Source organism: Carcharodon carcharias, chromosome 6 (genome assembly GCF_017639515.1).
Source record: "Carcharodon carcharias isolate sCarCar2 chromosome 6, sCarCar2.pri, whole genome shotgun sequence".
Taxonomy (NCBI): Eukaryota; Metazoa; Chordata; class Chondrichthyes; order Lamniformes; family Lamnidae; genus Carcharodon; species Carcharodon carcharias.
The window spans coordinates 147,201,013-147,213,360 of NC_054472.1; positions in this window are offsets into that span (position 1 = coordinate 147,201,013).

The following is a 12,348-nucleotide window of genomic DNA, read 5'->3' on the forward strand; positions in this document are numbered from 1 at the left end:
CATTTAATAAGGCGGTGGTGGGGGAGGAAGGGGTCCATTGAATTCCTGCCACTGCCCTGATTCAGTCCATGGCGGGAAGTCCAGTGGATGGCTTTCCCACCCTTGGAATTGAGATCTTTATGTGGGCTATTAATGCCCACTTAAGGGCCTCATCCCATTGCTGCTGGTATTAAGCCAATAGCAGACAAGGGGTTCACCATGCAGGGGACACAAAAAGCAAACTTCTGTGTCTTGAGTCTGAGTTCACTAGTCGAGTATACTAGAATTGCACGCCTTCATGTACACTTGTTAGTCGATGCTCGCTATCAATAATGGAGAGATACTGACATGTGAACAAACTGATAGTTTATTGCAACAGGAGGCAGAGCAGTAAATCCTTGCTCCCACAACCACCTCCAGCTCTACACTTACAGTTAACCAGTAGCCCGCACTGTACATTGAGTGGTCAGTACTGTCACATGGTTAGTCCATTTGCTTTCTCTTAAAGGTACATGATACTTCACTTTACCACACAACCCCTGGTATCTTTGCTTGCAGGCTCGGTGGTTAGGGGGGTGGAGTTTGAGGAGGGGGAGGCAGTGGGGGTGGGGTGGTGGGAGAGTACCTTGCTGTTAGGCACTCAGTGCTTGATATAGGAATTCCACATTGGGAAAGGGGGGGTTGGGGACCCCGCTGAGAGCCACACCCCTGCCCTTGTTGTTGACATTCCTAAACTTCAACCCCTGCACCCCCTCCCCGTAACACCCTCATGCCATTACTCACCTGTGCCTGGGTACATGGCAATCCTCGGCCTTGGGTAGTTATAGTAACGGCAGCAGCCTTCACCTCCCCAGTGGTACTGCTGGGCAATGCACGGCTGTCAGCCTCCGATTGACTGGCAGCTCTTGGGGGCAGGACTTCCGTCCACCCGGGGTCCTTGATTCTGGGAAAGGCTCACTGCTGCCCAGTTAATTGCCTGATCGGCTGCCACGTTTCCTACATTACAGCAGTGGCTACACTTCAAACGTACTTCATTGGCTGTAAAGCACTTTGACATGTCCAGTAGTTATGAAAAATGCTATATAAATGCAAGTCTCTTTTTAATTAACCTGTATTTAGTCATGTTGGTTGAGGAGGGGATTTTGCCTGTCCTTCCTTGAATTCTGTTATAGAATAATTAATGTCTATCTGAAAGGCCGATGAAATCTTGGGGCAGGATTTTGCCCTTGGCGGGAATATTCGGCAGGGGTGGTTGGGAATCCGACCATCGCCCGTGATCGGCAGCGCACTCCGATTTTATGCAGGTGCCCAGCATGAGACGCGGCCTGTGAATGAGCGCGAAGGGGCGGGCGGGACAGGGGCTTAATGTCATGTGGCGACCCGACAACCAATTCAAATGCGGCCTTGACAGTCCCCGGAAAGCTGCCATCAAAGGACTGGGAAGTCCTGTGAATGGAGACTGTAGCGGGTTGGGACGCGGCAGGTCAGCGGACAGTCGGCCCCTCGCTTCTCAGATGAGTGCCTCGCTGCCTCCTGGAGGAGGTGGCAGGCAGGAGAGAAACACTTGATCCCAGAGAGGAGGAGCCCCGCACCACCGCCTCCCCCCACCCCCCCACCCCCCCCAACCCCCCACCTCACCAAAAAGGCCTTGGGAGGAGGTGGCATCCAGGGTCAGCAGCCATATCATGGTGAGGTGCACATGGGTGCAGTGCTGGAAGTGCTTTAACAATCTCCTGTGATCGGGAAGGGTGAATACCGAGTTGGCATGGGTCACTTTGCAGAACAGTTAAGAGATGCCCAACCCCCTGTGGGCCTCAGAGGTGTTACAGTGTGAGTGGCAAATGTCAATAAGGCAGTATCTGGGCAAGGGGGTGAGCCCTGGCTGCTTGGACTAAGTGCCTTGCAGCTCCAGGGTCATAAATTGGCTCAGCCCCATGAGGTTTTCCTCAGGTGGGATTGGCCAGGCTGCAGTGGCGCTGCAGGTAGAGGGTGGACTAATCAATGCTCCTCTCTCCTTTCAAGAAAAAACATCCCATAACAATATAGAGAGGCTGCGGATTGCTGGGGGACCGCTCCACACCTCCTAATCCTCAGCAGGAGGCCCTGGAGCTGGAGAGGTGCCATGCACGTCGGTCAAGCGGCCGCGGTGAGGTTGGGGTGCCAGAGGGAGTTAAGAATGCCGTGTACCGAGGTGAGAATGTGGGTTTTTGCAACCATTCCAGTACAGTCTTTATGTTGATATGAGCCTCGAACCTGGAATCCCCATTGATAATGGAAACAGGAGGGCACCATGATGCAGATTTCTGTCTCATCATGGTGCCAGATATACATACTGCCATTCTAACAAGTTAAACTAATGACTTGTCCTTCTTCTCCCAACAGCCCTTCATTCTGAGCAGCCTGAAGGCTCACCCCTGACCCCTGAGGGCCACCATGCTGACCACGCAGCAGTGTCACACCCCCTCTGTCAAGCAGGCAGCAGCACAGATGCCAGCACCTCGGTGGGCATAAGACCGCCATCTAGTATCTCGGTGCACATTGGTGAGGGTACTTCACACTCGCTTGAGGCGCAGGTGGAGGCCAAGAGTGCCCAGGGTGCCGGCAGTCAGAGGACTGCTGGGGACCAGGACAATGCTTAGTTGATGGCTGATGATGTGCTTCTGGAGTCATTCCTGAGGAAGCAGATGCTGGATGTCCGGTAGTGCGTGCGTGGGAGGATCTGGCAAAGATACATAGGGGAATGCGTGCCGTGGTGTCCATTGCGGAGGAGTCCCTATGGAGCATAAGCACTGCATTGACCCTCATGACTGAGCACAATGCCTGCTCCATGGAGAGAGCGGCGAGTCTCATGGTGAGGCTCCTCCAGGAGCTGAATCAGGGCTTCCTGGGGATACGCTCGTACCTGCAAGCCCTCACACCGGCAATGACCTCAGCTGGTCAGTGTCAGTGTGGGAGATGGATTGGGCACCCAGTATCCCATCTAGGTGCCCGTCCATCAATGGTGAGCAGGGAGGTCCGAAGTGACCTGACGTTGGCGCACGAGCTGTCTGTCATCTCTGTGGGCTCCTCTCAGGGCGCTCCGGATGATGGCAGCAGCTCCTCCGCCCCTCTATCAGTGACCGTGGCATCTGATGAGGCTGCGATGACTGGGGAGATGCCAGCCATGACACTGCCCGCTCCCTCCCAGGTGGGACCAGCACAGGCTCCACGGGCCAGAGGATGCCCGCAAAGGTCATCAAGGCCAATAGGACAGCAGAGTGAGCAGGCTGACTCCAATGCTGGTGCCAGCGATGGGGGAGCACCTATTCCTAGCACCGCAAGCAGAAACTTAAAGCACCTTAAGCACAACACGGCCTTATCACGGGTGATATTTGTTTTCCCCCATTTTTCTGTTCTTTTTTTAATGGTGTGATGGAAAACACTGGTCAGTGTTCATTTCTGCAATGTTTGACAGTCAGCAGTAAATAAGATTTTTTTTCGCAACTGGCCTTTGGATGCTTCATTTGTTCTGTAGGTGCAGGGTAGACCATGATGTTATGATGGATGCGACACATCAAGTGGCACATGATATGGGGGGTATTGCAGTGCTCCCCCTGAACAGTCCGGGCATTGGAAATGCATCTTGAGTAGCCTGATGGTTCTCTCTCCCACAGCCCTTGTGGAGGCATGGCTCCTATTGTACCGCTGCTCAGCCTCTGTTCTTGGGTGGTGGAGAGGTGTCATGAACCACCTTTTGAGGGGATAGCCCTTGTCACCCAGCAGCCATCCATCCAGCCGTGCTGGAGCTCTGAAGAGCCCCGGGACGTGGGAGAGTCTCAGGCTTCACCTGGTCGGAGTATCTCAACTGAGATGAAGCTGTCAAGTTCAAATAAGTTGCCGGCAGCAAACTATCTCCTAAACTCTTCACTATTCACACTGGCAATGCTGCTGACCCTTTTTATCGTGTTCTTAGATGAGGTTTTGCAAAATGTAGGCTGCCCACCTGCCCTTGCAACGAGCGCGAAATCGCACAGGCAACATAAAATCGGGTTCAATTAGGTTTTTGAAAAGGCCTCTTATTTGATGGCGGGTGTGGCTTTGACACTCACCTGACCCCGCTGACCTGAAGTCTGCACGGGACGCTCACCTGACGTCTTCTCATAGTATTTTACATCCGAACTTGTTTGAAGTAGAACTCCTCATCTGTTAATCCTATGTAACACAAAGGAAATGCTGCCCGTCAGATGAGACATAAAGCCAAGGGCAGAATTTTACACGCACCCGACATGCCCAAGAGTGAAATAAAGTGTGTTGACGTTGGCCAAGTGGGCTGGCATCAACGCACATTTTTGCAACATTTCACTAGGCGGGCGCACATTGAAGCCTGAGGCGTGCCTGCCATTAATTAACTGGCCAGTTAAGGCCCTTGAGAGACGAATTTTCTCCGAGTTTACGTGGCCCGTGTGATTTTCAGGCCATCGCACAGGCAAAATGGGCAGGCCACAATTTGCAAAACCTCATCCACAGTCAGTGGCCTTGTCAAAGTGATTAGTGAGAAGTTTTGGATATCACTTGCTGCTGCTTGCTTCTGTGAACAGGACAGTTTCATTTTGCTTCAGAGCTGCATTTAGAGGCTTCAGTTCAGGCCTCAGTGTTGTTTTCCAGGCCCCTGGGGGATTCACAGCACATGGGGTATCAGGCAGCCTTCCCTTACCCTGGTAAAGGGGTTTGTGGTCTCCGCTGGAGGCACCTCCTGAGGCGGAAGAGAGGGCCAGAAGGGGGAGGAGGCCAGTTGTCCCTATTCAGCTCACAGGGGAGCAACCTGTGGGATGAGAGGCGCAGGCACAAGGGGCACAGGGCCAACACGAAGTCCAAGGCGGAAGGGGCCGCAGAAGACACCAATATCCTGCTGCCAGGGTTTACAGACAGCGAGGCAGCTATCTCAATGTGTCTGAGGTACAATGCCGAAGGAGGATCTGTCTCTTAAGAGAGACAGTGACATCCATTTGTTAGATGATTGGCCTTGAGATCAGCTTTGACTGTATGGGTGGACACACCACCCCACCCCACTTCTCCACCACCACCACCACCACGCCCCCCAACCTTAAACCAGCTTATATTTCACCCCTCTCCTTATATTCACTCAGTTCTGTGGAAGGGTCATGAGGACTCAAAACGTCAACTCTTTTCTTCTCCGCCGATGCTGCCAGACCTGCTGAGTTTTTCCAGGTAATTCTGTTTTTGTTTTGGATTTCCAGCATCTGCAGTTTTTTGTTTTAATTTTTTTTTCACCCCATACCAATGGTGCTGAAGGTCACAGTGGCCCTCAACTTCTATGTATCCGGCTCTTTCCGGGGTCAGTGGGGGATCTATGTGGAGTCTCCAAATCAGCTGTCCACAGTTGTTAGGCTGGTGACAGATGCTTTGCTCAGCGTGCATTGACTTTCATTCATTACCATATGGACGAGGCCAGCCAGGCACAGCGAACCAGAGGCTTCGCAGTGATTGCTGGGTTCCCCCGCATCCAGGGTGCAATCGACTGCACATAAATGGCCATCAAGGCATCAGTGGACGAGCTGGGTGCCTTCGTCAACAGGAAGGGATTCCACTCCATGAACGTGAAATAGTGTGTGACCACAGGATGCAGATTCTGCAAGTGTGTGCAAGGTACCCAGGCAGTTCCTATGAAGCCTACATCCTGAGACACTCCCTGGTGCCAAGGCTGTTCAGTGCTCCAGCCCAGCTGGATGGATGGCTGCTGGATGACAAGGACTATCTGTTTAAAAGGTGGCTCATGACGCCTCTCCACCACCCAAGAACAGAGGCCAAACAGTGTTATAATAGGAGTCATGCCTCCACGAGGGCGGTGACAGAGAGGACCATAGGTCTTCTGAAGATGCTGTTCTGATGCCTGGGCCTTTCGGGGGAGCACTACAATACCCCCTACAGAGCGGGTGTCACTGATAGTGGTTGCATGCTGTGCTCTTCACAATCTGGCACTGGCAAGGGGGAACCCACTGGAGGAAGATGATCTTGATGTAGCTCCACAGGCCACAGAAGGTTAATCCAGCAGTGAGTCAGAAGAATACCATGGTGTGGAGAATGCTGAGGACTTGGAGGCAGAGCTCTGTAAGCTTCAGGAAGGTAGGAACACCAGAGCTGTCTTGATCCAAAGCACCTTCAGCTAGGCTGCCAAAGATCTGCTTCTATCCCATGCCAGGGCTGCCACCTCCATCCTGGATGTTTGAAATGACCCCTTCATTTGAACTCAAAATCCATTCACTGCCTATGCAATAAAGTGTGGCGCCACTCACATCCAGCATTACATACTGGCGTGCTCTGCATCAAAAAAATAAAAAGGTGAAGCATACTCAGGCCATTAGGACAAAAACAAAATTTATCTAATTTTGACAATGCAAACAAATTAACATCACCTTCTCTGGTCTTCATTCCCAGGTCAGTAAACATAAACAAAGTATTACACAATGGAAGATCACGCATGACCAGTTCCTCTTGTGTTCATGGTACCTTAAACTGACCTTTGCGAGTGCTACGTCTTGGTGCTCTCCCCTTGCTGGCAGTGGCATTGGAGGCAACCTGCTGACTCTGCTGTCTGTTGGTCTTGATGTCCTAGGCGATCATCCTCTGGCCAGTCAAGCCTATGCTGGTCCCGCCTGGGAGGGAAGGGCCACTACCATTGCTGGCATCTTCCCAGTCATTGCAGCCTCATCAGGTGCCACGATAACTGGCAGAGGGGCAGAGGAGCTGATGCTGTCATCCAGAGCAGCCTGAGAGGAGCCCACAGAGATGACAAGCAGCTCGTGTGCCAACGTGAGGTTGCTCTGGACCTCCCTGCCTGCCATTGACGGACAGGCACCTAGCTGGGATACTGGGTGTCTCATCCATCTCCCACACTAGCACTGACCACCTGAGGTCAGTGCCTGTGTGAGTGCTTGGAGGTTCAAGCGCAACCCCAGGAACCCCTGATTCTGTTCCTGGAGCTGCCTCTCCATGAGAGTCACCACTCTCTCAATGGAAGAGGCAGTGCGCATGGCGATAAGGGTCAACGCAATGCTCATGCTCCACATAGACTTCTGCAAAACAGAGACCATTACACACATACCCTCACGGATTTCTGCCAGATCCATCCAGACATCTCGCTGGACATCCAGCATTTGCCACGTAATGGACAACTCCAGAGGCTCATCATCCTCCTTCAACTCAGAATCGTCCTAGGTTTCAGCAGTCCTCTGACTGCCAGTGCTCCGGGCACTCTCTGCCTCCATCTGCTCTGACATTCTAGCTGAGGGTCTAATGTCCACTGAGGTGTTGGTGTCTGCGCTGGTGCCTGATTCAGAGAACGCGTGTGACGCAGGTACATCTGAAGACTGGCAGTCCTCTAGCATCAGGAGTGGCTCCTCAGGGTCCTACAACTGAGTGTGTGCTGGTGGACCTAAGGGAGAACAACAACATGTCATTAGTTTAAGTCATCACACTGTCACTGCATGCCAGGCATCCTGGTGAGACAATGGAGACCTGTATCATGGTGCCATTATCTTTCAATGATCAATGGGGACTCAGTTTTGAAGCTTCCATCAGTGATGAGACTACACAAAAATGTTTGCAGCATCTAAAACTCTCACTTCTGTGCATTGCACTCTTACATTCGTCTGTTACCCCAGCCGCTCTGCGGCCGGTTGACCGAAGTGCGCGGTGCCTCTCCAGCTCCAAGGCATCCTGCTCATGCCTCATGAGGATTAGGAGGTTTGGGGGGCCTCCACTTTTCCACAACCTCTCAATGTTATTATGGGTCTTCTTCACCTGAAAGGACAGAGGAGCATGGATTGATCCATTCTCTACCTGCAGTGCCATTGTAATCTGGCCAACCCCACCTGAGGAACACCTTGCAGGGCACATCTGAGTCATAGCCCTCGAGTTGCAAGGCACTCAGTTCAAACAGCCAGGGCTCACCCACTTGGCCAACTTCAGCGTCATTGACAGTTGGCATTCTTTTATGTCTTGGGTAAATGAGTTCATTGATCAGCCGAAATCTAACTGCACACCTTCCTATGTGCTCCTCAATTGCTACTCGCATCCATTATGGGGAGAGACTGATGTAAGGATAAATAGTGATGGTTTATTGAGACATAGGGCAGAGCACCAGACCATACGTGCTCACTCAGAAACCTCCAGAACTAGACTTACAGTTCCCAGTTGTCCATGCTGCACAGTGATTTGTCAGTGCTGTCACATGATCAGTATACTTGCATTCTCTTCGAGGGACAGGCTACCTCACTTTACCACCTCCCTCCGCCTTTACTTAAAAGTACAGCTAACAAGCTTAAAACTCATTAACTATTTACACAATAACTATTTACAGGTCAAGTCTCTCAGGATGCCTTTTTTGGCAGGTTGAGCATTGTAGCCCAACTACCTCAGTTGGTGTTTCCAACTCCTCCTTCTCAGGGACAGTTGCCTACTATGTCCCTCAGCAGATGATTTCACACAGACACGTTCACTCCTGTTGGCCCTCTCCTCCAAGCTGAAACAGATAAAAGGTAACAAGCACAAAGCTATACAGTGATGAGCTACATGATGTGTAAGGAGAAAGAGGAAAAGGAAAAAAAAAAATTTTGTTTTTCTTTCTGAGGACTGTCAATATTTTTTCTTTTCCTTCCTGCGTGTCCTTTTCTTGGTAGCACTGACCCATATCTCTGTCTTCTCTTTAATTTTGCTGTTGGCTGGACTAGACTTAGGCATGAGCTGAACGTGAATGAGCTCAGTAGTTGGGTTTTCCGACAGCTCTTCTGGGAATTCAGGGCCTTCTAATTTTAAAACTTCAGGTCTTTTATGCATTAGCTGCTTCAGCTCTTCTAATTCTTTCCTATTCTCATTAATATTTTCCTGGAGAATCCCATATCATTGTCCCTTCTCAGCTAATTTGTTCCTTAACTCAGCCAGAGTCAGGCTTAACACTTTCTTTTCTTCATATCTTTTTCGTGGCGCAAATTGGGAGCTGATTTAATTGTGTGGCACACAGAAGTCCTTAAATAGATTTTCCACTTCCTTTCAAAGGATGGTGACTTCAGCTTGAACTCTGTCCATGGTAACACTTCTATGGGCTTCTCCCATTTGGTCTTTGCGTACTCGTCTTCTCTTGCAACAACACTTCTGGTTTTGAATTGGGAACCTAGCGGGCCCTCAAGATTTATCTCTCCCAGCCAATTCCTTCTGAGGAGACTCAGTGCCCTGCCTGACATTACAAATAGGGGTAATAGTGCAGACTGTTCCTCATACTGCACCTTGACTTGACATATCCTTCTCATATTTATTTCTTGGCCCGTATATGTCCTCAGCTTTGTGTTCAAAACTTCTAACTTCAAAGTATGGGTTCCTTTACTCAGATGTCTAAATGTATGCTCTCCAATGACAGACATCGACTTTCCTGTATCAACTTCCATCTTAATGGGTTGTCCTTTGATCATTATGGCTACTTGGATTGGCTCGGTTCTACCCACTTTGAGGTTATATAACAAATGGATGTCTGATTCTATTTCTTCTGGCTCTTCCATGGGGCATATTTCACGATTTTTCTTTCTGCCTTTATACTTTGTTTTAGCCTTTCGCTGCAGTGCTGCCTTATGTGGCCATAGCGGTGGCAGAAAAAGCACTTGATTTGTCTGAGTTTGTCATTTGTTCACTGGAGACCTGGATGTATTCCTCTCATTCACTTTGTAGGTTTTCACTGCAGTACCGTTGTTTATCAATGACCTGGAGCTAGAGAGCGTTTCCCGCCTTTCTGTGGAGTCTGAGGTTTTCATGCCTTTTGTTGCCGGATTGTCCCATTCGACCAAATGGACGGCACCATTTTGTGTATATTTTATAAACTAGAAGGTTCTAAAAGCACTTTCCATCATGGTAGCTAATTCTAATGTCTTATTGAAGTCTAGGCTAGGTTCGGCTAACAAACACCTTTTGGATAGTATAATCTCCAACTCTGCTTATCAGCCAGTCGCTCAACGTATCACTAATGGACATTTTGAATTTGCAATGCTCAGTTAATGCCTTTAAAATGGCCACATAGTCAGCTATTGCCTCCCCTGGAAGCCTATTCCTTGAATTGAACTTGAAGCGCTGCTTAGTAACTGAGGGCTTTGGTCTCAGGTGGCTCTGTACAATTTTTTATTAACTCGTTGAAAGTCTTTGAATCTGGGGTGCTAGGGGACGTAAGGCTGGGTGCAGATCAGCCCATATGTTTTGCTCCCACATGAGGACAAAAGAATCATCCTCATCTTTTCCTCCCCAGTGATGTTGTTAGCAGTAAAAAAGAACACTCGGCGTTCGACATACTGAGACCAGTCATCTGAAATGGGGTCTGATGGATCGACACGCCTGAACTGCAGCATCGTGAATGACTGCAAGGGGACTGCACTTCCAATAGGCTTTCCCGTAATGACGAATTTAGGTGTTTGGTTTACTGCGGAGTTGCCCTCTCTCTGGGGTTTCTTATAATTTTCTGGCCATAGCCATTTTTTATGTATTTACCCTTTTAACTGTATTGCCGCTTTCAAAACAGTCAGTTTTTTTCTAACTGGCTCTGCAGCTGCTGGCTTTTCCTTGCTGGGTTTCGCACTCTTTTTGAGTTTTGGTGTTTTCCCCACGGTCATGATTCTGTAGGGTTTTTTAAAAGAAATTTAAACTGCAGCACTGCTTTCTACTCCAATTGCCAGCAGTCACCTATTTTACAAGTTAAGTACAGATGCTCTTTCCAATGCTTTGCTCACCTGTCTTGAAATTTATTTTCTTTTGTTCTTTATCCTCATTGCCACTTTTATATCTTGGGTAAATGAGTTTGTTGGTAAACTGAATTCTAACTGCATGCCTTCCTAGGTGCTCCTCAGTCGCTGTTTGCAATCAATAATGGGGAGAGATGGATATAAGAATAAACAGTGATGGTTTATGGAGACATAGGGCAGAGCACCGGATCATACGTGCTCACTCAGAAACCTCCAGAACTAGGCTTACAATTCCCAATTGCCTGCGCTGTACAGTGATTCATCAGCGCTGTCACATGCTCAGTATACTTACATTCTCTTAAAGCGACAGGGTACCTCACTTTACCACACACTCACACTCTAACACCCTGAGAACCTCCCCATCTCCCCCACCCCCCATGGATAAGGGGGGACAGCCAGACCTTAACACTTCAACATACTGATCCATGCCAACATGGTACTCACCCTTCCTGAGCACAGCAGGTCATTGAATCTTTTGTGGCACTGCACCCATGTGTGCTGCACAATGCCATGGCTGCTAACCTGTGCTGCCACCTACTCCCAAGCTTTTTTTATAAGGTGCAGTGGCCTCCTCCTTCCATCGCCGGGGACAAGGGTGTCTCTCCTGACAGCCACTTCCTCCAGGAGGAGCATTCGAAAGTCAGGGAGCCGAGTGCCCAACTGACCTGCCCTCCTGTCTGGCACCTCCAGCCTCACTTGAGGCCATAACTTCGGGGTTCACAATGCTGCAAATATGTTCTTCCTTGGCAGCTTTCAAGGGGCTGCCTGTGCCGTTTTAAACTGACCGCCGGGTTGCCATTGGACCTGGTGGCTGACAGACCCCTGCTCCCGCCTCCACCTGGCCCTTCCCAACCATTGGGAAGACGCGTTTCAAGCTGGATGGACCTTAATTGGCCAGCCAGCATGAATTGTGGTTGGGGACCGATTGTGGGCAGCGACCTGTTTCCCGACTGGTCACGGGCCCGCCAATCGCACCCACCTGCCAAGGGTAAAATTCAGGCCATTAGAAAGGGTGACCAAAACCTTAGTTAGAAAAATGGGTCTTAAGAAGGTGGAAAGGTGGAGAAAGCAAAGGAGAAAACCCAAAAGACAGGGTATAGGAGAAGGAGATCATTCTCCTAGCAAGGTGTGCAATACTTGCATACTAATAAGAGCTGAGGTGAGGTGGAAAGTTACAAGAATGAAATTAACTAGGTCATAATGAATAGGACCTACTTCTCAATCTGAATGAACTGTGTACCCTATGAAATAGGATGGAGTAGGCCATTCAACCCTGTGAGCCTGCATGCCATTTAATCAGATTGCGTGCTGATATGTACCCAACTTACTTGCTTTTGTTCTATATCCCTTAATACCTAACAAAAATCAATCGCATTTTTTAAAGCCCCAATTGAGCCAGCATCCACAGAATTTTGCAGAAAGGTAGAGGGGTTGGGAGTGGAGGGGTCGAGGCTGGAGGATTGGTGGTGGTAGCTGGAATTCTAGTTTTGTAAAACTGAAAAACTATCCCTGCTTTCACTCCTAAATAGCCTGGCACTGATTTTAAGATTGTGCCCTCTTCTTCTAGTTTGTACCTACCAAAGGATACAGTTTC